This window comes from Aquarana catesbeiana, linkage group LG10 (assembly GCF_042186555.1).
Source record: "Aquarana catesbeiana isolate 2022-GZ linkage group LG10, ASM4218655v1, whole genome shotgun sequence".
Classification (NCBI taxonomy): Eukaryota; Metazoa; Chordata; class Amphibia; order Anura; family Ranidae; genus Aquarana; species Aquarana catesbeiana.
This window is the reverse complement of record NC_133333.1, coordinates 48,912,413-48,937,021: the sequence shown is the minus strand read 5'-3', so window position 1 is coordinate 48,937,021 and position 24,609 is coordinate 48,912,413. Positions and strand designations below refer to the sequence as shown.

Below are 24,609 nucleotides of genomic sequence, written 5' to 3'. Positions count from 1 at the left end.
CAGGGGAAGGTAAAAACAGGCTGTTAAGCTGAGGTTTTTACCACACTTCTCCAACTGCCCCCTTAATCAAATACTATGGCCAGAGGGGGGTTGGTCATGTGCCATGACAAAATATATATCCCTGCCACCGAACGTGACCCAATCAAGTGAATAGGTGCCTGACACAACTTGGCCTGCTAAATGCCCTCAAGTTGCCTGTTAAATGCCCTCTAAAAAGTGATCCACCTCGGATTGCTTTTCAGAGGGCAATGCAAGTGTAAACAAGCTCTCTGTAGATCTCAATGCAAGTCATAAGGTGGCCGTACACTATGAAATCTGATTGTACAATCTTTATACAAACTCCTTTAGATTTACTAAACCTATTTAATAGGAGGACACACCTAGCTATCCAAGTACTCTGTATCCAATCAGGCAGGCCCTTGCACTACATAATTGATGGTAGATCTAAAGGAGATCATACAATCAGATTGTATAATGTATGGTGAGCTTTATTCTTTGCAGACCTCAATTCAAGTCCTATTCTTTGCACACCCCATGCAGCACATATTCTTTGCAGACCCCAGATGCAAGTTTTATTCTTTACAGATCCCAATGAGAGCCCAGTGAAAGTCTGATTCTTTTCAGACCCCATGCAAGTTATATTCTTTGCAGTACCCATGCAAGGGGTGTTCTCTTAAGACCCCAATTTAAGTCATGTTCTTTGCAGGCCCCAATGCAGGTCATGTTCTTTGCAGGCCCCAGTGCAATTCATGTGCTTTGTAGACCCCATGCATCTCTTATTCTTTATAGACCCCATGATAGGTAATATTCTTTGCAGACCCCATTCAAGTCATATTCCAGGGAGGTCCCATATAAGTGTTTTTTTTTTCTGCAGACCCCAATGTAAGGTGTATTTTTTGCATACCCCAGTGCAAGTCATATGTTTTTTTTAGACTACATGTATTCCTTAAAGTAGGGGACACACTACATACTATGCCTGGGTCATAAGGCACATTCATTTTATTTTGTTTGTTAAGCGTAAGGTTGAGCTTGTGGTTGCGCTGATTATATTTTGATTAAAAAATATTTAATAAAAAAAAAAAACCTGACAGCTCTGGTCAGAGACACTGTACTAACCATGCAAGGTTACAGAACACTCCGAACAGCGCTCTCTGCCATTGGCTGAGAGTGCTGATCGGGAGTCGGTCAGCTGCTGGTTTTCCAGCATGCACATCTGACAGAAGCTGGCCGAACGTCCGGCTTTTGTCGGACAGACCGACATACACAGGGGCAGAATGTCAGGCGGTATTTTTTGTACAGGCAAACGTCTCCCGACATTCTACCTGTGTGTACGGGACTTAAGCCTAGTACACACAATGAGATTATCAGACAAATGATCATTTTTTTTTTTTTTTGTTTGTTTAGCATGTGTCATATCGAAAATGAATAGGTTACATAAGTCCGAAAATTCTTTTACGACAGAATATAAATTCGGAAGTGATGTAATGTATTTCTATTGTATTTTCGGATGAAAATGGTACTAATTAAACAAAAAATGTACAATCTGATTTTGCACAAGGAAAATGATTGTGTTTGTCCCTTCGGAAAATTTCAGAAGAAAGCTGTGTATGAACGATCAGATTACAGGACGATTGCTTCGAAAAGCGATATTCTGATAGTGTGTACAGGGACTTATTCTTTTTACACCCCTTACATGTCATATTCCTTGCAGACCCCCCAATGCAAGCGCTGGGGGGATTTTCTCATGGCTATTGAAGAGACCAACTGAGCAGGTGCTGCTGCTGCCTCCTGGGTTTTGTCTGAGTATTTTGCTTGCAGAGTCAGAAGGATCCTGGCTGCCACCTATCTGCTGCACAGCACAGAGAAAGGAAAGTGAATTCCAGGACAGCCAGCTTGTCTGTTTCTCAGCATGCAGTAGTAATGAGAGGCAGGAAAGCGAGAAGAGCCAGAGACACACACAGAGAAAAAAAAAAGAGGAGGGGGGAGAATCACAAAGAGAGAAGCAGATCTGCACAGGATCTGCTAAGCCAAGCCTAGGAAGGAGCAAACCCATCTATCCTGGACCTGGATCTCAGGGCTGGTGACCCAGAAACTCACACTGGATCTGCAACTATGACAAGGAGGGAGGGACACTGATATGGAAGGGCTGTGACTAGGCGAATTGTAACAGGAAGGGGAATGATTTTTTTTTCTTCCTTCAGATCTGCTTGAGTCCAGCCTGCCTCGTTGAAAGAATGGAAGCACTGGCAGGTAAGGGGGTTACTGCAAGCAACCGATGCGATGTGTTATGCTTGACCATGTCTATGTGCAGTGGATAGGGGGATTCAGTTCTATGCAGGGGTGGGGCAGAAATCTTACCCCCCTCCCTCCTTTTCTATCAGATGCTAGCTGTAGGGGGTTTAACAAGGAGGCATAGGCTTTAATTAGAGGGAATGGCATAGTCTTGTGCCCAACAAGCCTAATAGATGGAGCAAGAAGTAAGGTTTTTTTTTGTTTTGTTTTAATCAATGGTTTTGATAGCAATAGATGAGCAATTATATGTTGTGCCAACACTGGTCTAATTTAATTAGGGTGTGCTAAAATAAAGCAGCAACCCATAGACCGTAATCCATGTGTACCAGGAGCTGGCATCCCAGCTGCAGAGGCAGCTACACAATTGTCGGGTCGCTCGGTAGGTCCCTTATCCAGGGTGCCTTCCGGTGCAGGAGCTGGTTAGGGTGTCCCCCCTCTGCCCTCCTGGGGGTCTCAGGCTTACAGGGTACCATCCATCTGTACAGCAGGAGCTGCCATCCCAGCTGCAGAGGCAGCTACACAATTGTCGGGTCTCTTTGTAGGCGCTGGTTAGGGTGTCCCCCTTCTCCCCTCCACTAGCATATGGGGAGGTCTCAGGCTTTCAGGGTACCAGCCATCTGCACCAAGAGCTGTTTAGGGTGTCCCCCCTCTCCCCTCCTCTAGCATATGGGGGTCTCAGGCTTTCAGGTTACCATCCATCTGCACCAGGAGCTGCCATCCCAGCTGCAGAGGCAGCTACACAATTGTCGGATCGCTCCTTACTCCAGGCTGCCTTAAGGTGCAGGAGCTGGTTAGAGTATTCACCCCCCCCTCCCCCCATCCCTCATAGCATATGGGGATCTGAGACGTGCAGGGTACAATTAAGACTAGGTGGCCAGGTCAAGGCAATTTCCAGTAGCATCTTACTATCTATTGATGGAGGTAGGGAATCCTTGCAGATGGGAGAAGAGGGGGGGATCCATGCAGCATTACTACTCTTGATGAGAAGACCACCTACAATCTATCCCCCATTTAATGATCCAATGCTGCAAGGGAGCGCTTGCCTGTTGGATGGAGTCATAGCTCATCTGTAAATATGTGACCTAAATTTTTAGAGCCTGTTGCCCTAGTCTCCTGCTGGCAAGAATTTTCTGTACCTGCTTCATCTGACACTGCATAATAGCATATGATACCATAGCACAAGGCTGACCATAGTGTCAGTGCTGAAGGAGGAGGGGGTGTGCATTTAGTCTGAATATGCTCAACAGAGCAGGTAAGGTTATGGCACTATTGACTTGCTAATTGCTGCCTGGACGTATTAAATAAACTGTTGGCTTTCCCATGTGTTGCCATTGTGGAACCCTAGCAAATAGACGTTTTGCCATGCTGGAATGCGAAATGTCTATTGGTTTCCTCTTTCAGTATTCTAATCACATTTCTCAAGATCAGCAAATACACATGAAAATTGTCATCAGTTCTTTACAGATCATATGTTGCTTTACCAAATTAATATTAATCCCATTCTTATTTTATCTTCTAATGTGGTAATGTTCTTTATACCCCTATTAATACTATTGTGCATACTGTATATGGCAATGCAATTGATTAAATGTGTTCCTGGTTATGTGATTGTATACCTATTGCAACAGATATATAGCATGCCCAACGTATGAGATGCAACAGATTTTTGAGCACTGTGTTGGTGGTATTTTGCATGCATATGCATTGGCTTTTGGGATTGACAACTGTTCATGCATAGCCTAAGGTTTGTGGTCTTCCTTGTACTGTAATGCCAATAGAAGTATTTCCTGTCTTGGTACAGTGATTGCAGCCTGAATGCCATCTGTTAAGGTTGCCCGTGAAGTACAGGAAGAGTTACATGCCAATGCTTCTGCTAATGCCTTCTGTAGCCTTTATAGGTGGAATGTGATGGTTGCTTTCATGCAGATCTGCCTATGGCCTTAGTGAGCTGTCCATGGTGCTGAAATTCATCTCACTTTCCAGGCTAGGCATGCATCACAGCCCAATACACTGCAGGACTCCAGAGCGGCTTTCAAGCTTGGGTTTTGGAACATTGCCTATCTAGATCAGAGGATATCACCTGTAGCATTTTGCCATTCAGTGCCTATTGAGATTGCTTGCTTAGACCAGCAACCTGTAGCCTGTTCTGCCAGCGATTTGTCTCATACGGTTTTAGCCCTTCAGTGTTTCGGATTGCTTGCAATTTTGTGTCTAGAAGCCAAAAGGAAGGACTGTTTTTTTGTTTGTTTGTTTTTTGCTTGCTAATTCAGCATTCTTTTAAATTGACAAATATATATAGCATCAGTTATAATTCCTGCACCACATATCTTGCCGTAAGATAATGTTGGCTGTACTGGAATTTAAAGTTACTAATTCTTTGAGTATATCCTTTTAAAAGACTACAGTTAATGTCAACAGGATGTGTCAATATTTCAACTAGAATGTAGGATATGTTAACATATATACAGTGTGTGTGTGTGTGTGTGTGTGTGTGTGTGTGTGTTTACGAAAGGCAAATTCACTTTGCACTACAAGTGCACTTGGAAGTGCGGTCGCTCTAAATATGAGGGGAAGATCCGCTGATTTTATCATCCAATCATGTGCAAGATAAAATGCTGTTTTTTAAATTTTCCTTGCATGTCCCCCTCGGAGCTACAGCAACTTTACTTCCAAGTGCACTTTTAAGAGCACTTGCAATGCACTTGTAGTGCAAAGTGAATTTGTCTTTAGTAAATAACCCCCATAGTGTCTGTATTGTGTGTGTGTGTATATATGTATATGTGTGTATATATATATTTATATTCTAGTGTGTGTATGTATGTATGTGTATATATATATATATATATATATATATATATATATATATATATATTCTACAGTTTTGTTTTTGTTTTTTTTAATGTTCAGCTTGATATCTGATGCTTATTTCTTTAATACCTTGAGTGTTAATTCAAATGAGTTCCTTTAGCTTTTCCGAAATGCTGATCACACCAAAAGAATTATTTGCGGAATATTTTGACAGATGTGTCTTTTGTTTGTCACACTGTGATCCTTTTATTTCACATGATACATCTTTTGTCTAGAGATTTCTCGCCGGTTTTCCATGTCCTTTCTGTAAAAATTAGATTACTTTTTTTTTTTTTTTTTTTTTATATAAAGAGATGCTCTGTTTTATGCCTTTGTTCAAAGTCTCTCTGATACATTTGCTGTCGTTAACCAATTATAGCAATAGACGACACAGCAGTACAAGTAATCAAGAGAGTCTTAATGTGTTTGTTGAGCATATAGCATGATGATTGTTTATAGCAGCCGCTTTATATGATTGTTTTTATGCTTTTAATACCAGAAAGGAAGGCAATAGGCTATGCAGGTTTGTGATCAAAGTACAAAGAGAGAGTTAGGAAGTAGTGAGTAACAAAAATACAAAAAAAAAAAAAAAATGGAGAAAGATAGGCAAGTCTTCTTTCCAGTGCAGGAAAAGTGTAAAAATGTTGCTATGAATATGTATGACATCATTAGGACTTTTTGGAGATTACAGGTAGATGGTATATCTTTGATAAAATATTTTTTTTTCTAATTGTCCTAAACCTGTACAAGTACTTGAGATGAATACAGACTAGAATGATGAGAGAGATAGGGATGGGTAGATAGATATGGAGAGAAAGGTGGGTACATTAGATAGGTAAATAGTGATAGATATAGAGAGAAGGGAGATGTGGAGAGCGAGAAAGTGAGATAGTCAGACCAGATAGATGGAAAGTCAGACCAGATAGATGGAAGGTTAGACTAGATAGAAGGATGGTTAGACCAGATAGAAGGATGGTTCGACCAGATAGATGGATGGTTAGACCAGATAGATGGATGGTTCGACCAGATAGATGGATGGTTCGACCAGATAGATGGATAAAGGGGGATAGTTGGATTTGGAGAGAAAGAGGGATCGATTAGATAGGTAGAGGGATAGAGAGAAATGGGAATGGAGAGAGACAAAGGGGGAAAGATAGATACAGAGAGAAAGGGAGATAGATATGGAGGGAAAGGGAGATAGAAGGGTAGAGGTAGATACATATCGAGAGAAAGGGGGATGGATTAGAGAGGTAGATAGAAGAATAGATATAAAGAGAAAAAGGGGAAGATAGAGCAATAGATATTAAGAGTAAAGGGAGATCGGTATAGATGGGTGAGGAAGGGGGATAGATTAGATAGGTAGATAGAGGGATAGATATAGGGAGATGAATACAGAGAAAGGGGAGATGGATGAATGGATAGATATGGGATTCAAATCTGGGAGCCGTTTTAATTTGCCCAAGTATTTTTATCTCTGACCATCTGATTCTGAGATTTATACAGCTTCACCACTCAGCAGAGCACTGTCTGACGGGAAGAGACACAATTTTCCTTTCCTGCCATATAGTAGCATCTACAGGTCTTCTCCTCTCCCCCGCCATGACTGAAAAGTAAGATCACTTTTAGACGAACGTTTCGATCAGGTCCGCCTGTCAGTTTTTCAGGTGAACTGGATCAGAAGGTCCATTCGTCCCTATGGACAGGTGGATGTTAATGGACTTGTGTCTATTTACACCTGGCTACCTCTGGGTCCAATCAGGCCTGCCTAAATAGAATGGAAGAGGACTCTGTCCTTTTCTGTTTAGGCAGAGTAGATTGGAGGTAGCCGGATGTAAACAGACAGTGGAGTTAATTTACTCCTACTATCAGCATGCTCCCTGAAGTGCATCAAAACTGATTGGCTCCTTGTGCTGCTTCTCCCTCTCCCATTCTGAGCTGTGCTGTAGAATGACTGTAAATGACTGATACAAAGTCGAATTCGGGTACTTGCACTGCATGCATTACAAACGCATTAAATTATTTATTAATGAATACAGAGCTGCATTAATGTGTCTTTCATACAGTGCTTTGAAAAAGTATTCACACCCCTAGAAATTTTCCACATTTTGTCATGTTACAACCAAAAATGTAAATGTATTTTATTGGGATTTCAAGTGATAAACCAGCACAAAGTGGCACATAATTGTGAAGTGGAAGGAAAATGATAAATGGTTTTCAACATTTTTTACAAATAAATATGTGAAAAGTGTGGTGTGCATTTGTATTCAGCCCCCTTTACTCTGATAACCCTAACCAAAATCTAGTGGAACCAATTACCTTCAGAAGTCACCTAATTAGTAAATTGAGTCCACTTGTGTGTAATTTAGATGGGCGGCACAGTGGTGTAGTGAGTAGACACTACCTGCCTGGAGTTTGCATGTTCTCCCTGTGCCTGTGTGGGTTTCCTCCGGGTACTCCGGTTTCCTCCCACACTCCAAAAGACATGCTGGTAGGTTAATTGGATCCTGTCTAAATTGTCCCTAGTATGTATGAATGTGAGTTAGGGACCTTAGATTGTAAGCTCCTTGAGGGTAGGGACTGATGTGAATGTACAATGTATATGTAAAGCGCTGCGTAAATTGACGGCGCTATACAAGTACCTGAAATAAATAAAATAAATAAAAATAAAATAAATTGAATCTCAATATAAATACAGCTGTTCTGTGAAGCCCTCAGAGGTTTGTTAGAGAACAAACGGCATCATGAAGGCCAAGGAACACACCAGACAGGTCAGGGATGAGATGTGGAGAAGTTTAAAGCAGGGTTAGGTTATGAAAAAAATATCCCAAGCTTTGAACATCTCATGGAACACTGTTCAATCCATCATCTGATAATGGAAAGAGTATGGCACAACTGCAAACCTACCAAGACATGGTCATCCACCTAAACTGACAGGCCGGGCAAGAAGAGCATTAATCAGAGAAGCAGCCAAGAGGCCCATGGTAACTCTGGAGGAGCTGCAGAGATCCACAGCTCAGGTGGAAGAATCTGTCCACAGGACAACTATTAGTCGTGCACTCCACAAATCTGGCTTTTATGGAAGAGTGGCAAGAAGAAAGCCATTTTTGAAGGCAAGACATAAGTCTCATTTGCAGTTTGTGAGAAGCCATGTGGGGGGGTAGAGTAAACATGTGGAAGAAGGTGCTCTGGTCGGATGTGACCAAAATTGAACTTTTTGGCCTAAAAGCAAAACACTGTGTGGTGGAAAACTGACACAATCACCCTGAACCCACCATCCCCAACGTGAAACGCTGTGGCAGCATCATGTTGTGGGGATGCTTTTCTTCAGCAGGGACAGGGAAGCTGGTCTGAGTTGATGGGAAGATGGATGGAGCCAAATACAGGGCAATCTTAGAAGAAAACTTGTTAGTCTGCAAAATAATTGAGACTGGGGTGGAGGTTCATCTTCCAGCAGGACAACGACCCTAAACATACAGCCAGAGCTACAATGGAATGGTTTAGATCAAAATATTATCATGTGTTAGAATGGCCCAGTCAAAGTCCAGAACTAAATCCAGTTGAGAATCTGTGGCAAGACTTGAAATTTGCTGTTCACAGATGCTCTCCATCCAATCTGACAGAGCTTGAGCTTTTTTGCAAAGAAGAATGGGCAAAAATGTCACTCTCTAGATGTGCAAAGCTGGTGGAGACATCCCCAAAAAGACTTGCAGCTATAATTGCAGTGAAAGGCGGTTCTACAAAGTATTGACTCAGGGGGGCTGAATACAAATGCCCGCCACACTTTTCACATATTTATTTCTAAAAAATGTTGAAAACCATTTATCATTTTCCGTCCACTTCACAATTATGTGCCACTTTGTGTTGGTCTATCACATAAAATCCCAATAAATAATTTTTTTTTTTTGGTTGTAACATGACAAAATGTTGAAAATTCCAAGGGGTATGAATAATTTGTCAAGGCACTGTATGTGCCTGTAGTGGAATACTCTACTGTAGTATAAATTTCAGATGAAAACTGCTACCTTTAGCCAGCAATTGTGGTCTATGTAATATTTCTGCAGTGCTTATTAAATGGGAAACAGATGGAGTATTGTGACTTGCCTGCTCTCAGGCACATTTATGTTTAGATATTTAACAAGCAGCAAAGGAGAACATATACTGTCTACATAATGAAAATGCACACATTTGGTATTCATAGTCCACAGTCATGCTATGTGACCAACAATGTAGTGTTAAACTCTTGGCGGAGTGTATTGGTTCATTTAACTAAAAGGAAAAAGTATTAGATTGGTGAAGGGGTTTTTCTGTTAATTTTTGCTCAGGTTTTTAAAAACACCTATACCTTCTTTTATGTAGACATAGAACTTTAAAGTGACATCTAATCTGTGCAGGTGTAAATCAACACAGATCCCCCTTCCTCATCTAAATTGTCCATAAAGTGTTATTATTAGAGATAAAAACTCCAGGCAAATAGAAGAACACAGTTGATGTGCATATTCTGTATAAGAGCTGTTTTATCCATCCATTTTCTGTCCATCCAGTCCTGAGATATGTACAGCTAGGACAGTGACTTGGCCTTTCTCTGCTGCAGTTATGCAAGAGTTTTGTCACCTCCCCACCCCGAGCTTGTGCTGGAAGGAGCAGCATTGGTTCACTTCTCACCTAACCTCCTAATGTACCGCTTCCCTTTTCCAATCGGAGTATTGCAGTGCAAAATATAACCAAACTGATTCCAAGCCAAATTCACTAAAATTACTTTTTTTTTTTTGTGAATACATACCTGCATTAATTTTTGACATTTGAAAGGTCTAATATATGTAGAATTGTGGGGAGCCCACACTTTGTTGTGTGGGGTCCCCCTTGACATCCATACCAGATCCTCATCAAGGATAAGGGTCTAGTACAGCCTTTCTCAACCTTTTCCACACAGAGGAACCCTTGAAATAACTTTCTGGTCTCAGGGAACCCCTGCTAAAATTGACTAAATCTACAACTCCTGATACATTAATGTGATAGTGAGAAGAATGCCCCTTAAGCCTTGTACACACGATCGGATTTTCCACAGACAAAGCGCCGGACTTCGTCCGAAGGGCGTGGGCCAGGAACTTGTCTTGCATACAAACGGCACACAATTGTTGGCCATTAAACACCAACGTAGTGAAGCATTATGTGGTTTTTCATCTCTTTAGCGCCACCCTTTGGGCACCTTCTGCTAATGTTGTGTTTGGTGAGCATTGATTCTGAGCATGCATGTTTGTACTTTGGACTTTTGTACAACGGACTTGTGTACACACGCTCGGAAAATCTGACAACACACAGTTGTCCACGGAAAATAAACCTACCATCCAACATTTGTCCACGGAAAGTTGGCCAACAATTGTCTGATGGAGCGTACAAATGGTCGGATTTTCCGCCAACAGCCTGTCATCACACAATTCCTGTCGGAAAATCCGATCGTGTGTACGAGGCTTTACACTTGGGGTCATTGGAAAGAATTACCCCCCTATAGATGGCTAAAAAAATCAGTGGTGTCAGAGGGAACTTATCTGAGAGGCAGAAATTGCTCAAGGAACCTCTAGCAACCTCTGGAGGAATCCTGGTTGAGAAACACTGGTCTAGTATGTATTTAGGGGAACCTCATGCCATTTTTTTTGTAGGCCCCCTTACTTTACCAACTATATCTAGCATAAGGGTCTGGTATCGATGGAGGAAGCAGCCAGGCACTGTCCTTTACTGGCAATATAAATAGTTTTATTTTTTATTTTTATTTTTTATAAATATAGTTTTGCTGTAGTAGATTGTATACATTATAAAGATGCACCACTTCACATGCAGGTTAGGAGCATCCCTCAGGCATGTTTTTGAAAGCAATAAAAAAAAAACTGTAATTGTTGCTCATTAACCACTTCCCTACCCAGCCATAGTAATATGACGTCCACAGATGGGATCTCCCATCCTAGATGGACGTCATATGACGGCCTGGGATTCCCGGCTGTCTAGGGGGCGCGCACGCCCGCCGCGTTGCTCGGGACCCGGTGCGTGTCCCTGCGATGTCCGCCGGGCACCCGCGATTGCCCGTTAACCGGGCCGGACCGTGGATCTGTGTGTGTAAACACACAGATCCACATCCTGTCAGTTGTGAGGAGAGCGATCTGTGTTCCTAGTACAGCGGAACACTGATCGGTCTCCTCCCCTTGTACGTCCCCGCCCCCTACAGTTAGAATCATTCCCTAGGAAACATATTTAACCCCTTGTGTCCCCCTAGTGGTTAACCCCTTCACTGCCTGTCACATTTACACAGTAATCAATGCAATTTTATAGCATTGATCGCTGTATAAATGTGAATGGTCCCAAAAATGTGTCAAAAGTGTCCGATGTGTCCGCCATAATGTCGCAGTCATGAAAAAAAAAACGCGATCGCCGCTATTACTAGTAAAAAAAAATAAATAAATAATTTTTTTTAAAAAATGCCATAAATCTATCCCGTATTTTGTAGACGCTATAACTTTTGCACAAATCAATCAATATACGCTTATTGCGATTTCTTTTTTACCAAAAATATGTAGAAGAATATGTATCGGCCGAAACTGAGGAAAAAATGATTTTTTTTTTTTTAAATTGGGATATTTATTATAGTAAAAAGTAAAAAATATTGTGTCTTTTTTTAAAATTGTCACTCTTCTTTTGTTTATAGCGCAAAAAATAAAAACCGCAGAGGTGATCAAATACCACCAAAAGAAAGCTCTATTTGTGGGGAAAAAAAGGACGTCAATTTTTTTGGGGTACAACGTCGCACGACCGCGCAATTGTCATTTAAAGTGCAAAAGTGCTGAAAACTAAAAATTGGCCTGGGAAGGAAGGGGGTGAAAATGCCCTGTATTGAACCGGTTAAGTATTATTAAAATCGCTGCTCCTTGCCATATTCTTAAAGAATTTAAAACAAAATTTTGCTTTAGTACATGTTCCCCAGGGCAGTTTCTGGAACCCCCATGCCATTTGTTTGACAAGCCCTTGCCTATTAGCCAAGAAAATCACCATTACAATTTTTTGTTTTAACATTTTGTTCTTATTGGTTTCTATGGGGTTTGGATTCAGCACCTGAACTTTTGTTGAGTTGGTCTTCAAAAAGATATCGACTCAATCCTACTGCATACAGACATAAGACAACAAATCTTATTATCCTCTTTAGTCAAGTCCCATACAGGTCCTTATAAAAGAGAGGTACCCTCAGTGTGAAGCCTATGGTATCCAGTGGATTTTTCTCTGCATAATTCAAAAGCATTCCTGGATAGGAGCAGAGCTGTGGCAGAATTGTCAGTTATGAGAGAGGTTTCCTCCTTCCCCCTACAATTTTCCTTTTTCCTGTTTGTTATAATAAATGGTGCCATCTTTCCTCTGCTAGGGAAGCCCAGGTGCAGTATACAGACTCCCATAGACATGAATGGCTGTGCATTGCTGTTCTTGTGTATATGGTGACACTATAGTAAAAACAAGTATAGCATATGGATGTATGCAAAAAATAGAAAATGTTCTATTTTTGCATATGCCTGTTGATCTTGCTACCTTTAAGCTTAATACCTCGTATCCCTATAATACCTGTTGATCCTGCCAGAAATCCAATGGTATACAGGAGGTGTATTCATTTTACAAAATATCTTCCCCATGTTAGAGAAATGAGGAGTGGGGAGGGTATTCAGTAGTCCTAACACACTTGCTATCTTAGACTGCACCTTTAAACCCGGTCATACATGGACCGAAATTTGGCCAGGTCAGTAGGGACTGGCAGAGATTTGATCCATGTATGGGCAGGCTGATTTTTTACATTTCATTACTGCCAACAGCCATAGCTGCTAGCAGTAATAAGTGTGTTGTGCCGACCAGAAGGCATTCTCCATCAACAGTCAGTGGTTGAAGGAAAGAAGATAATATCATCCTTGGGCTGCATAAGGTAGTCCAGTGTGTAAGCATTACCATCCTAAGAGAAAATGTGTTCCTGACAGAATCACCAGATAAAAATCAAAGGAGAAAAATGATTGTAGCCACCACATCTAAGAACTGGAGAGCTGCAATATATAAAAATGTAGATCTTGGGTTTAGTTACACTTTAAGTGATGATATTTCACATGAGAGTCAACTTTGGCATGGCTTATGTGCTATTGCAGTTAATGAATCGGGCCACTTAATTAATATATTGAAGCGAACTGTGCAGAGAAAAATTATAGCCAAGTTTAATAAATCGCAAGGGTTTTCAGGTCTTTATTTCAATGCAGACCAAACATACTGACACATTGGACTGTCTCTTTCTATACTGCATATGCTTATCTTCTTCTGAGTGCTGTACTTATTACAGTCCCCCATAGTTATATCTGCATTAAATTTGCAATCAGTCACAGCATTTGAGATGCAGAGTGAATGATTCACAGTGACACGCTGTGTTCTATGACTCTACCTCATCCTCTTTCAAAAAAAGAGATTGGTATTCTGTGCAACCTCTGAAAAATGCAGTTCAGACATCTAAGATGGACATACAAAGTTATCATGTATATACTGTACAGTGTTTTCAATCTGCAATGTTGAATTATTGTAACGCCTCCTAGGCTTTAATCGAAATGTCCTAATGAGGGGATAAAATTTGCCGGTTTAGTTAGACCAGCTATCCTCAACCAAGGTTCTATGAAAGCCTAGGGTTCCTCAAAAGGTTGCTAGGAGTTCTTGAGCTGTGGATGATTGACCTTCATCTCATGGTTACATACCGTGTAGTTACATTATGTACATTTAGGAAAAAATCCAGGCTTTTTAAAGCAATTTACTTGGCTCTTACTGTGAAGAAGCCTTTCTGTATTTGGAGATTTAATCTCTTGTCCTCCTGTGATGACCTTAAAGTGAATAACTACGCCAAGTTCACTATATGGACCGCTTATCTATTTATACATGTTGATCGTATCCCCCTTAAAGTCCTCTTCTCAAGAGAGAATCAACGCAGTTCCTCTAATCCATGCCTCTTATCAGTTTGGTTGCCCTTCTCTGCACTTTCTCCAGTCCTCCAATATCCTTTTTGAGAACTGGTGCCCAAAACTGAACTGCATATTCCAGATGAGGTCTTACTAATGATACGTACAGGGACATTATGATATCTCTCTCTCTGGAGTCCATACCTCTCAATACAAGAAAGCATTTTGCTCGCTTTGGAAACTGCTGCTTGGCATTGCATGCCCTTATTAGGTTATGATCTACCAGAATACCCAGATCCTTCTTCACCATTGATTCCCCCAGTTGTACTCCCCCCTAGTTTGTATGCTACATGTATATTCCTAGCCCCCAAGGACATAACTTTACATTTATCAACATTAAACCTCATGGTGCCTGGGTTGTTCTGGGTTGAATGCTACCTGATAAAGCCATCGGCTGGACAACAGTGTTCTTTTTAGCTGTTAAAAATGGTGGCATTCTAACCACAACTGTAAGGGGGAGGCATCTTTCACTGACCACTAGTGCAGGGGCATTCTTCTCGCTGACCCCTGATGACTTACTTTTAGCTTGAGTTTCCTGGGACCTGACATTTTTCTCAAAGGTTCCTCTGGGATAAGAAAGTTGAGAAAGGCAATCCAGCGTGTGAAATGTGCTTATTTAGGGGACAAAATGAACTGGTCTATTTTAGACCAACTATTTTAAACCGGGGTTCCTCACAATATTGTTAGTGGTTCCTTTAGCTATGGCTAATTGACCTGCCATCTAATGGTCTCTGGATTGTTCTGGGTTGAATGTCACTTGACAGAGCCAGTGGCATGATACCACTGATCTTTATAACTGTTAAAAATGGTGGCATTCTGACAATCACTAAGTGTGACATTCTTCCCTGACCACCAATGTAGGGGCTTTGTTTCCATGGACATCTGATGACTTAATTTTCACTGAAGTTCCCTGGGACTTAAAAAATATTTTTAAGGAATCCTCTGGGGTAAAATAGTTGAAAGTTAGGAAGAGCATTAAATGAAATGTCCTAGGCCAGCCATCCTGTCGCTAACTAACCCACCATCTGATAGTGCCTGGATTTTTATTGGTTAATGCCAATTAGTATAGACAGTGCCATGACTCAATGATCTTTTTGACGCTTAAAAAGGGTGGGGTACTGTAGTGGTCAATACCCCAGACTTTTTAAGAGCCAAAAAGATCATTGCTAGTTTGTCATTCTTCCCTGACCACCAGTGTAAGAAGCATTCTTGATACTGACCCCTAATTACCTAATTTTAAGGACTAGGGCAGTGCTTCTCAACCTCAGTCCTCAATTACCCCCAACGGGCCATGTTTTCAGGTTTTCCTTTACTTTGCATAGCTGCTTTAAATCAATATCAATGACATGGTATTGATAAGAACTATTTTATCTAAGGGAAGTTCCCAAAACATGGCCCGTTGGGGGTATTTGAGAACTGAGATTGAGAAGCACTGCCCTAGACCTTAAAATTAGGTAATTAAGGGTCAGTATCAAGAATGCTTCTTACATTGGTGGTCAGGGAAGAATGACAAACTAAGAAGCATTCTTGATACTGACCCCTAATTACCTAATTTTAAGGTCTAGGGCAGTGCTTCTCAATCTCAGTTCTCAAATACCCCCAACGGGCCATGTTTTGGGAACTTCCCTTAGATAAAATAGTTCTTATCAATACCATGTCATTGATATTGATTTAAAGCAGCTATGCAAAGTAAAGGAAAACCTGAAAACATGGCCCGTTGGGGGTAATTGAGGACTGAGGTTGAGAAGCACTGCCCTAGTCCTTAAAATTAGGTAATTAGGAGTCAGTATCAAGAATGCTTCTTACACTGGTGGTCAGGGAAGAATGACAAACTAGCAATGATCTTTTTGGCTCTTAAAAAGTCTGGGGTTGAGAACCACTGGTCTAGGGAATGCCTGCTTAAGTTATTTCAAGGGTTCGTATGTGATTAAAAGGTTAAGAAAAGCTGAGTTAAGAAGTGCAAAGAATGGTGCTGATATGCAGTTACAACCAATCAGAAATCATCTTTACCCAGTCCGAGAGAAAACGGTTGAATTGATTGATTTGTGCGTGCCAGTACAGATGGCCATAGCAGTCACACAGTAAATAGTAGCATAGCTTCCTACTAGTGATATTTTGGTGAGATCCACTAGCTGTTGGGCTGCTACTGCAGGAAGCCTATCCATTAGGTAAACTAATCTTTCATAATCATTTTTAACGGCCTTTTTCAACCAGGGTTTTGTGGAATCCTTGGGTTCCTCCTGAGGTTGCTAGAGGTTCCTTTAGCAATGAGCGATCTCTGCCTCTCAGGTACTTAACCACTAAAAACAGTAATCTTTTTAGCTATATGTAAGAGGGAAGGGGTTCCCACTGATCGCAAATGTAAAGACCATTCTTCCCACTGACTATCATACTAATACTAGGGTTCCTCCATGCTAAAAAGGTTGAAAAAGGCTGCTCTGGAGTCTTAAGGTGCTGTTTTGCAAGATAGTGTTGGATCTCTATGGAAGCGAACACAAAAGGTAGCTAAGGGCACACCAAAAACAGCAAGAGCAGACATGTCTTTAGTGAGACATTTGTTTGTTACACCCAGGCAGAGTCGCTGATGAGGCAATACAGTTGGTCCTCCTGTACTAGGCCTGGGTCCTATCAGTTCAAAGAGGAGGCTGGATTACCTGCCGAGCAGGAAGGCTGGTTGTACTGCATTGTGACTCTTGTGAATCCCCCTGCAGCGCTGCTTGCTTTCTCCCTTGGCTGTGCTGCAGGAGGATCGATTCCAGTATCCGCCCCTTCCATTCGCTGTCCAGGCTCCCTCTATGTGCCCCCTCCTCCTCAACGCTTCCAGTTTCTCTCTTCTCCTCTCCTGCCAGCAGCTGCTTCAGGCACTCAGGGATTGTTTCAGGATAGAGAGTGGAGAAGAGGCTGGTAAATATGTAATTTACCGGCCCCTTACTTTCCTGTACCGATCACTCCTGTGTTCATTCATAACTGAAGCATAGTAAACTGTGTTTATATGCTTTGGTTTGTGAATGAACAGCGCACTTCCCATTCGTTCACTGTCCAGTAGAGCTGAAGCTGCAGAGAAAGGGACAGGAGAATCTCTGTCCTCAGTCCTCTGTCCCTTTTTTCAGTCTCAAAAGCGAGAAATAAGGGGACCCCTGATATTTCACTAAAGCCCCCCAATAGGGCAGTTAAATGTAAAAAAAAAAAAAATGAAAGGCTCGTTCACATGTGCTTTGCTCTCTGAAGTCAGCATTTGGATTGATCTTCAGGGAACATTTGAGGCCTATTGCCTCCTCACTGCCTGCTTTTTCACCCTTTACTAATGCACCGGGCCTTGCCAGGTAGGCTGTATGGGGCCCTCTGATTTTTAACAGCAGCTCGGCACCCAGGGTCGAGACGTCATGTTGCCAATGTGCAAATGGTGGCAGCATGGGGTCTGTTTTTTTAGTGCATAGGCCAACAAACAAGAGAAAGAGACAGACTGATGTTTGCTGAACTTTAAAGAGCCTCCTGACTACTCTCACCATCCCTTAAACCCCCTTTCCCTACAGTTCTCTTGCTAACTTAGTCAAAAATGTCAAGCGGTAAAAAGAAAAGGGACGTAAAGTAAGGGAAAATGTATTAGGATTTGTATTTGCGCACAAGTATGGTAACCACAGCACTGGATATACTGTACATATTTTCTGGTAATATTCTCGGGTAATATTCTCGCAAAGTTCTGACACATTCAGCACTAGCATTTTCAGAAAAAAGTCAACTTAGGCAGGTTGCATATTATTCTCCTCACGATTTGTTATTATCGCAAAACTAAAGAAATATATATTTTTTTTAAAGTTTTGGATTGAGTGGAGCGGGATTAGAACCTCTCTGTCAGGCTTTTATTGCTGTCCATGTTACGAAGATTCGCCCTATATATTTGTCCTGTTTTATAGTTATTTCCAAAAGTGAAAGCTAAATAACATTTTTAATTTTAAGTTGTCGCCATAACAGGAATAGAAAGGAAATCTTCCAATGAGGGGACACTAGTTCTGGTGCAACTTTGGATTGATTTCCAGCAACTTCCTGCTTTTGCTATGGGACAGGAAGTGAAGTTCAATCTTCCCACTGTGACACAAATATTTTGAAACAAACAGGCGCTTAAAAAGGGGGCAAAAGTTTTGCTTTTAGTTGTACTTTTACCAGTTGCCGACTCACCGCTGTAAATATACAGACAACTTAACATACCTGTATGTTTAGGGCTTTCTTTCGGGTCCCCTTGCACATGCGCCGGCTGTCATTTGCTGCAGCACAAACTGATCATCAGCAGGTCCCAGCCAATGATTTATGGCTGGGACCTGCTGATTGGCTGAGTGGATGAAAGAAACAGAGTGCTTTCTACACACAGCAGAGCAGGGAGTAAAAACAGGCACATCCCTCAGTAAAAGCAGCACATACAACACACAGTAAACATTGTTCGGCACACAGTAAACCCCTTGATTGCTCCTAAATGTTAACCCTTTCCCAGCCATTGTCATTAGTACAGTGACAGTGTATAGTAGGGTTGCACCGATACTAGTGTCGGTATCGGTGTTAATACCAAGTATTTGCACAAGTATCGGTACTCATGCAATTGCACCGATACCTGAAACCGATATGGTTCTTTGAGCTGTCAGTGGGCCTCCTCTGTTGACAGCTGAAGTGTTAAAGAAGTCCAGTAATTGGAGCTGTCAACAACAACAAAAAAGCAGCCGTAAACAACATTGCTCAGCCTGAAACACTAAAATAAAAAGAAACATTGTTTCTTTTTAAATCTTTCTGTTTCTGCATGAACTAATGTTCGTCTGTTCAACCCCTTATAAACCCTTAATTTACTCTAATCCGCCTTAATTAACTCTCTATTTTCCTCCATTGAATTATCTCCCTGCTTTTTTTTTTTTTTTTTCACGTCTGTTTTATAAACGATAAACAATTAAAAACTTTTTTTTGCTTGCTTTGTTAGTGAATATTTTTACACCTATATATGAATATATATTTACACATTTCACATTGAAAAAGCGCATAATAAAAAAAATCTATTTTTTTTATTTGTAAATAACTTTTTAATGCTTTGTACCATTGCTGACAGCTGAAGCGAGAACAAAACGGTTGCGGTAGGTATCAGTAATTGGTATTGGCGAGTACTAAAAATAAAGTTTCGGTACTAGTAAAAAAAATGGTATCAGTGCATCCCTAGTGTATAGTATTAGCACTGATCACTGTATTAGTGTCACTGGTGATGCAAGTGTCACTGAGTCCCCCTCCCCCCCACAGCTTCAGCTAGTGTCAGATTTCCCGCCGCAGTCCCGCTATAAGTTGCTGACCACCGTCTTGACATGCTGGTTGGTTAATTGGCTCCGATCTAAGCTGCCCCTAGTATATATGAGTTAGGGACCTTAGATTGTAAGCTCCTTGAGGGCAGGGACAGATGTAACTGTAATATATGTCTTCAAAAGCGTTTTACTTCAATTATTTGTGCATATACACGTAATGACTGCACAGTTAAACAAACAGTATAAGGGTAAAACCCTGCTCTTAATATTATATCATTACAAAGTCACTCCCAAATACATCTCTTGATTGCAAAAATAGATACAGATCATAGGATTTATTAGTTTTTAATAAAAACTATGATCTGTATCTATTTTTGTAAATGGATGTGGGTGATAGTCTGATACATGAATGTAATTTTGTACATGGGTTTTTTATAGACATCGTGTTGTCTTTTTAGAGTCAAGAGAGATCATTTTTTTGAAATGTATATCGGGAACGATTTTGTAAAGCTATAATAAGAGCAGGGTTTTACCCTTATACTGTTTAAATAGCAGAATGTATTGATACCTTGTTAAGCCTATATAGGCTCAACGAGATAGAGATCTCAAGCACTAGTTATAGATTTTTTGGTTTGTTGTTTTAAGGATCTGGTGTTTGAGCTTTATTTTGTTTTATTATTTTTTTATTTACAATTATTGTTTTTTTTGTTTTTCTGATTTGAAAACACAGTTTTTTTCATTGTGCAATAATAAACATGTAGGAGGTATAATGCAGTAAATGGTTAATTAGAGGATTGGTGAAGGGCCTGTGTGTACTTGTAGTTGGCTTAGATGCATAAGGCTGGCCATACATTAGATTTACCTTCAACTATGTAGTCCAAGAGCCTGCCTGATTACATACAAATTGAAAGTGTTTAGGTTTGACCTCCTATTATATGGTTTTGGTAAATCTAAAGGAAAGTTGTACAAGAAAATTGTATAAAGAAAATTGAATGAGAAATTTGTATGGTGTATGGCCAGCTTGAGCCAATAAAGGTGATTAGTATGTTGAACATCACACACGCAACCTGATGAAGGATGGAGTTCCTGTCCGAAACAGTGCAGTCGTTGCTTGTATATGCATGAATAATTGAAGTAAAACGCTTTTGAAGAGAAACTGCGATTGCATCTCCAATTTTTTTGTTGTGGTACTCCTGCTTCCACCGGATACATATTAGATGTGAATCTCTAGAGTAAGATATGGCAGAGGTGTCCCACCTTGTCTCTCTCTCATGATGCCGGGAGGCGGTGCACAGCTTAAGATCACATGACTGCTGAGATTGGCTGTCACGGCAGTCAAGTCCTAAAAAGCTTTTGGTAAATCGACGGTAATTATGCTGTGAGTGCGCAGGGCACACGCTTTGAGTACAGGTGTATTGGGGGCAATGCAGCCCCTCTGCGCTAAGGACCACGCTCCGAGAGGCCGCGTATTTGCGTAGGGCCGGCGTCAAGGGGTTAATATACGCTTATTGAGATTTTTTTTTTTTTTACCAAAGACATATAGCAGAATACATTTTGACCTAAAATTTATGAAGACATTTTAGATTTTAATTTTTTTATTGGATATGTTTTTTTCTTCAAAAATTTCAGTCATTTTTTTGTTTATGTAATAAACAAAATAAACCCAGTGGTGATCCAACACCACCAAAAGAAAGCTCTACTAGTGTGAAAAAAATGATATAAATTGAATGTGGGTACAGTTTTGCATGACCGCCCAATTTCCAGTTAAAGTAGCACAGTGCTAAATAGCAAAAAATGACCTGGTCATGAAGGGGGTAAAACCTTATAGAGGTCAAGTGGTTAAGATCTGTATTCAGTCATTGTAGATGTTTTTTTGGGTCATTGAGCCAAGTCCCCCTCACTTTTAACCTCCCAAGTTTCTCTGTTCGGTAGTAGGACTGTCTGACGTAGTAATGGGTTGATAGTGAAGCTTAGAAAACAGGCAGGGCTGGTTTTCTAACCCATCAGTGGAAGCAAGTGTATTTCGGAGCACAAGGGCATGAGTGTACTCACCATGGAAGGATACCTCCTGCAGCTTGCGATAATTGGAATTAAGTATGCGACTATTGAGGTTCACTTTTAGGCCTCATGCGCACTGAGGATATTTTAAACGCTTTTTTCCTAGCAGGAAAAAAAGGGCTAAAAAAAACGCGCCTAAGCTGCATTTTATGCAAATGCATTTAAATGCATCAAGTGCTTGGGTGTTTATTTCGTATGGCCAGGATATTAATTTATTCTGCCCATTGAAATAAAAAAAAACGCTCAAGCGCTAAACGTGCCTTGCGCTTAGTCAGTCTCCAGACCCTAATCCTATAGACAATTTATGGAGGAAGCTGAAACTTTAAGTTGCCAAGCAACAACTAAGAAACCTTAAAGGGGTTGTAAACCCTCATGGTTTTTCACCTTACCTTCTCTCATGCTGCAGCCCCTAAGTGCCCCCTTTTTACTTACCTGAGCCAAGTCTTTTTCTCCCCGGGGACGAGCACACCAGCTCTAGCTGGTTTCTCGTGTCCTGATTGGATAGATTGATAACAGAAGCAGGACTCTGGAGCATGCCTGCATGGTTGTTGCCCGAAAGAGAGCAACGGGCAACATGATGGGGCACTTGAGAAGAGGAGGAGCCACCAGCGCCGCTGAGGGACCCCAGAAGAGGAGGATCGGGGCCACTGTGTGCTTAACCAATTGCACATATGTTTGTTATTTAAAAGAAAAAGAGGAAAAAAACTTTTAGTAACCCTTTAAGGCAGGGGTAGGCAACCTTTTGAGCACATTGTGCCAAAAAATGTTTTCAAAGAAATTGAGCATGCCGATTTTTTAACAAAAAAATGTCAACTTCACACTCTCAATCACGAAAAGGATTTTTTATAAAATAAATGCCATAAACTACTTTAGGGAAATTAACATCCTGCACTCATGCCTCAGATCAGCCCCAATTCATGCACCTTCACACCTCAGATCATTGTCCCCCCTGCAAATCTGTTTCACCACTGTACCCCCCTTTGTCATCTGCCCCACCAGTGTAACCCCCTGCACATCTGTCCCTCCACTGTACCCCCCTGCTCATCTATCCCACCACTGTACCCCCCTGCTCATCTGTTCCACCACTGTCCCACCCTGCTCTTCTGTCCCACCCTGCTCTTCTGTCCCACCACTGTAACCCCCTGCTAATCTGTCCCACCAATGTTCCCCCTTCCTCATCTGCCCCACCACTTTACCTGCTGCACACCTGTCTCACCACTGTACCCCCTGCTCTTCTGCCCCACCATTGTAAGCCCCTGCTCCTCTGCCCCACCACTGTAACCCCCTGCTCCTCTGCCCCACCGCTGTAACCCCCTTCTCAGCTGTCCCACCAATGTACCTCCTTTCTCCTCTGCCCCAGCACTGAACCCCCCCTCTGCTCATCTTTCCCACCACTGTAAACCCCTTCTCACCTGGCCCAATGCTGAACCCCCCCCTCATCTGTCCCACCACTGTACCCCCCCTCTCATCTGCCCCATCACTGTACCCCCTGTTTTTCTATCCCACCGTTGAACCCCCTTCTCATCCCTCCCACCACTGTACCTCCTGCTCATCTGCACCATCAATATACCACCCGCCCCTGCTCATCTGCCCTACCACTGTACCTCCCTGTACATCTGCTCCACCGCCGTATCCCTGTACTCTTCTGTCTCACTACTGAATCACCTTCTTATCTGTCCTAACACTGAACTCATCTGCCCCACCACTGTAACCCAATTTCTCATCTGCCCCACTAATGTACCTCCTGCACATCTGTCTCACCTCTGTTCCCCCTGCTCTCCTGCCCCACCTCTGTAACCCCATGCTCATCTGTCCCAATACACCTCCTTTCACATCTGCCCCACTGCTCTACCCCCCTGCTCATCTGGCCCAACACTGAACCTCCCTGCTCATTTCTTCCACCACTGTACCTCCCCTGCTCATCTGCTCCATCGCTGTACCCTCTTCTTATCTATGATATACGGGATATGCAGAGTGGTTAAAGGAAGCAGAAATGAGACACATCTACCTGTCCTGGCACACTCATCCTGTTGATCCAACTCTCGCATCGATCCCACGTGCTTGTATGTCATTTATGTGATGTCACATACAAGCATGTGCAATGATGAGCTCAGGTCAGGGTCATTTTCTGAAAGCAGTGGGCCTGTGTGCAGGATCATAAGTTGGGACCCGAGCTGAGAAAAAGTGCGGTGCTCTGCGCCACAGGAAGAGTTGGGTGGGATTTTCATTGCGCTGAATACTGGCTGTGGCTTATAGGAGCCACAGAGTGCAGGGGATTCAGTAGTAAGTGACGCAAAGGTTCAGGAATAATTTCAACAAAATTCCTAGAAGCTCAACAGTAATTCCACAAACTGTCACCTGATTGTGGTTTTCTCAATACGTGAAATCCCTTCCTTCTGAGATTGGTAGTGGCAACCAAGCGCGTCATCTTCTTCCAGATGGTGGACGGGGCTAGCAGGACTGTGATTGGCTTTAGCAGTGGCCAACGACAGTCCTCCTCCTCCTGGAAACAGGGAACGCCCCCCCCCCAGCAGAACTGCACCCAATCTCTTCCCCATCACAAAAGCGGATGATCGCAGCTACAGCAAAGTTAGAGAACCAAACAATGTTCCCATCTTTTACAATGTGTGGGGGCGCAGTGCCTCCCCCTCAGTGCTGGTTCGGCGTGGGGATTTCTGAAATTGGAATGCATTAGTGTCTCACTGACACTTCCCTGCACTGCTCTGCTGATGGGAAGGGAGTCGAGTGCCGGCAAAAGAGGCTTTGTGTGCCGCTTGTGGCACCAGTGCCAGGGGTTGCCTACCCTTGTTTTATGGATTTAGAGAAGATCTGTAAAGAAGACTGGTCTAAAACCCCTCCTGAGATATGTGCAAACCTGGTCACCAACTACATGAAACATCTGACCTCTGTGCTTGCCAACAAGGGTTTCTCCAAGTACTAAGTCATGTTTTGCTGGGGGATCAAATACTTATTTTACTCACTGAACTGCAACTCAGTTTATAACATTTGTATCATGTGTTTTCTTCCTGGAATTTTGGTTGATATTCTATCTCTCTATTATTTAAAATACACCTATGATAAAAATTATAGACCCTTCATTTCTTTGTAAGTGGGCAAACTTAGACAATCTG

General features: G+C 41.9%; 1 protein-coding gene across 6 annotated transcripts in view; it reads left to right on the top strand.

Annotated features, from left to right (window-relative positions):
- The first annotated feature begins 1,795 nt into the window (after positions 1 to 1,795).
- SYT3 (synaptotagmin 3) overlaps positions 1,796 to 24,609 on the top strand; it is a 372,879-nt gene continuing 350,065 nt past the window's right edge. For 2 of the 6 annotated variants that reach the window (XM_073602152.1, XM_073602151.1), the window contains exon 1: positions 1,796 to 2,250. The gene's annotated coding sequence lies outside the window, so the exon portion shown is untranslated. Of the gene's footprint in view, positions 2,251 to 3,136; positions 3,545 to 24,609 lie in introns of those variants that run through there. The other 4 variants (XM_073602148.1, XM_073602149.1, XM_073602153.1 and 1 more) reach the window with 3 other exon arrangements.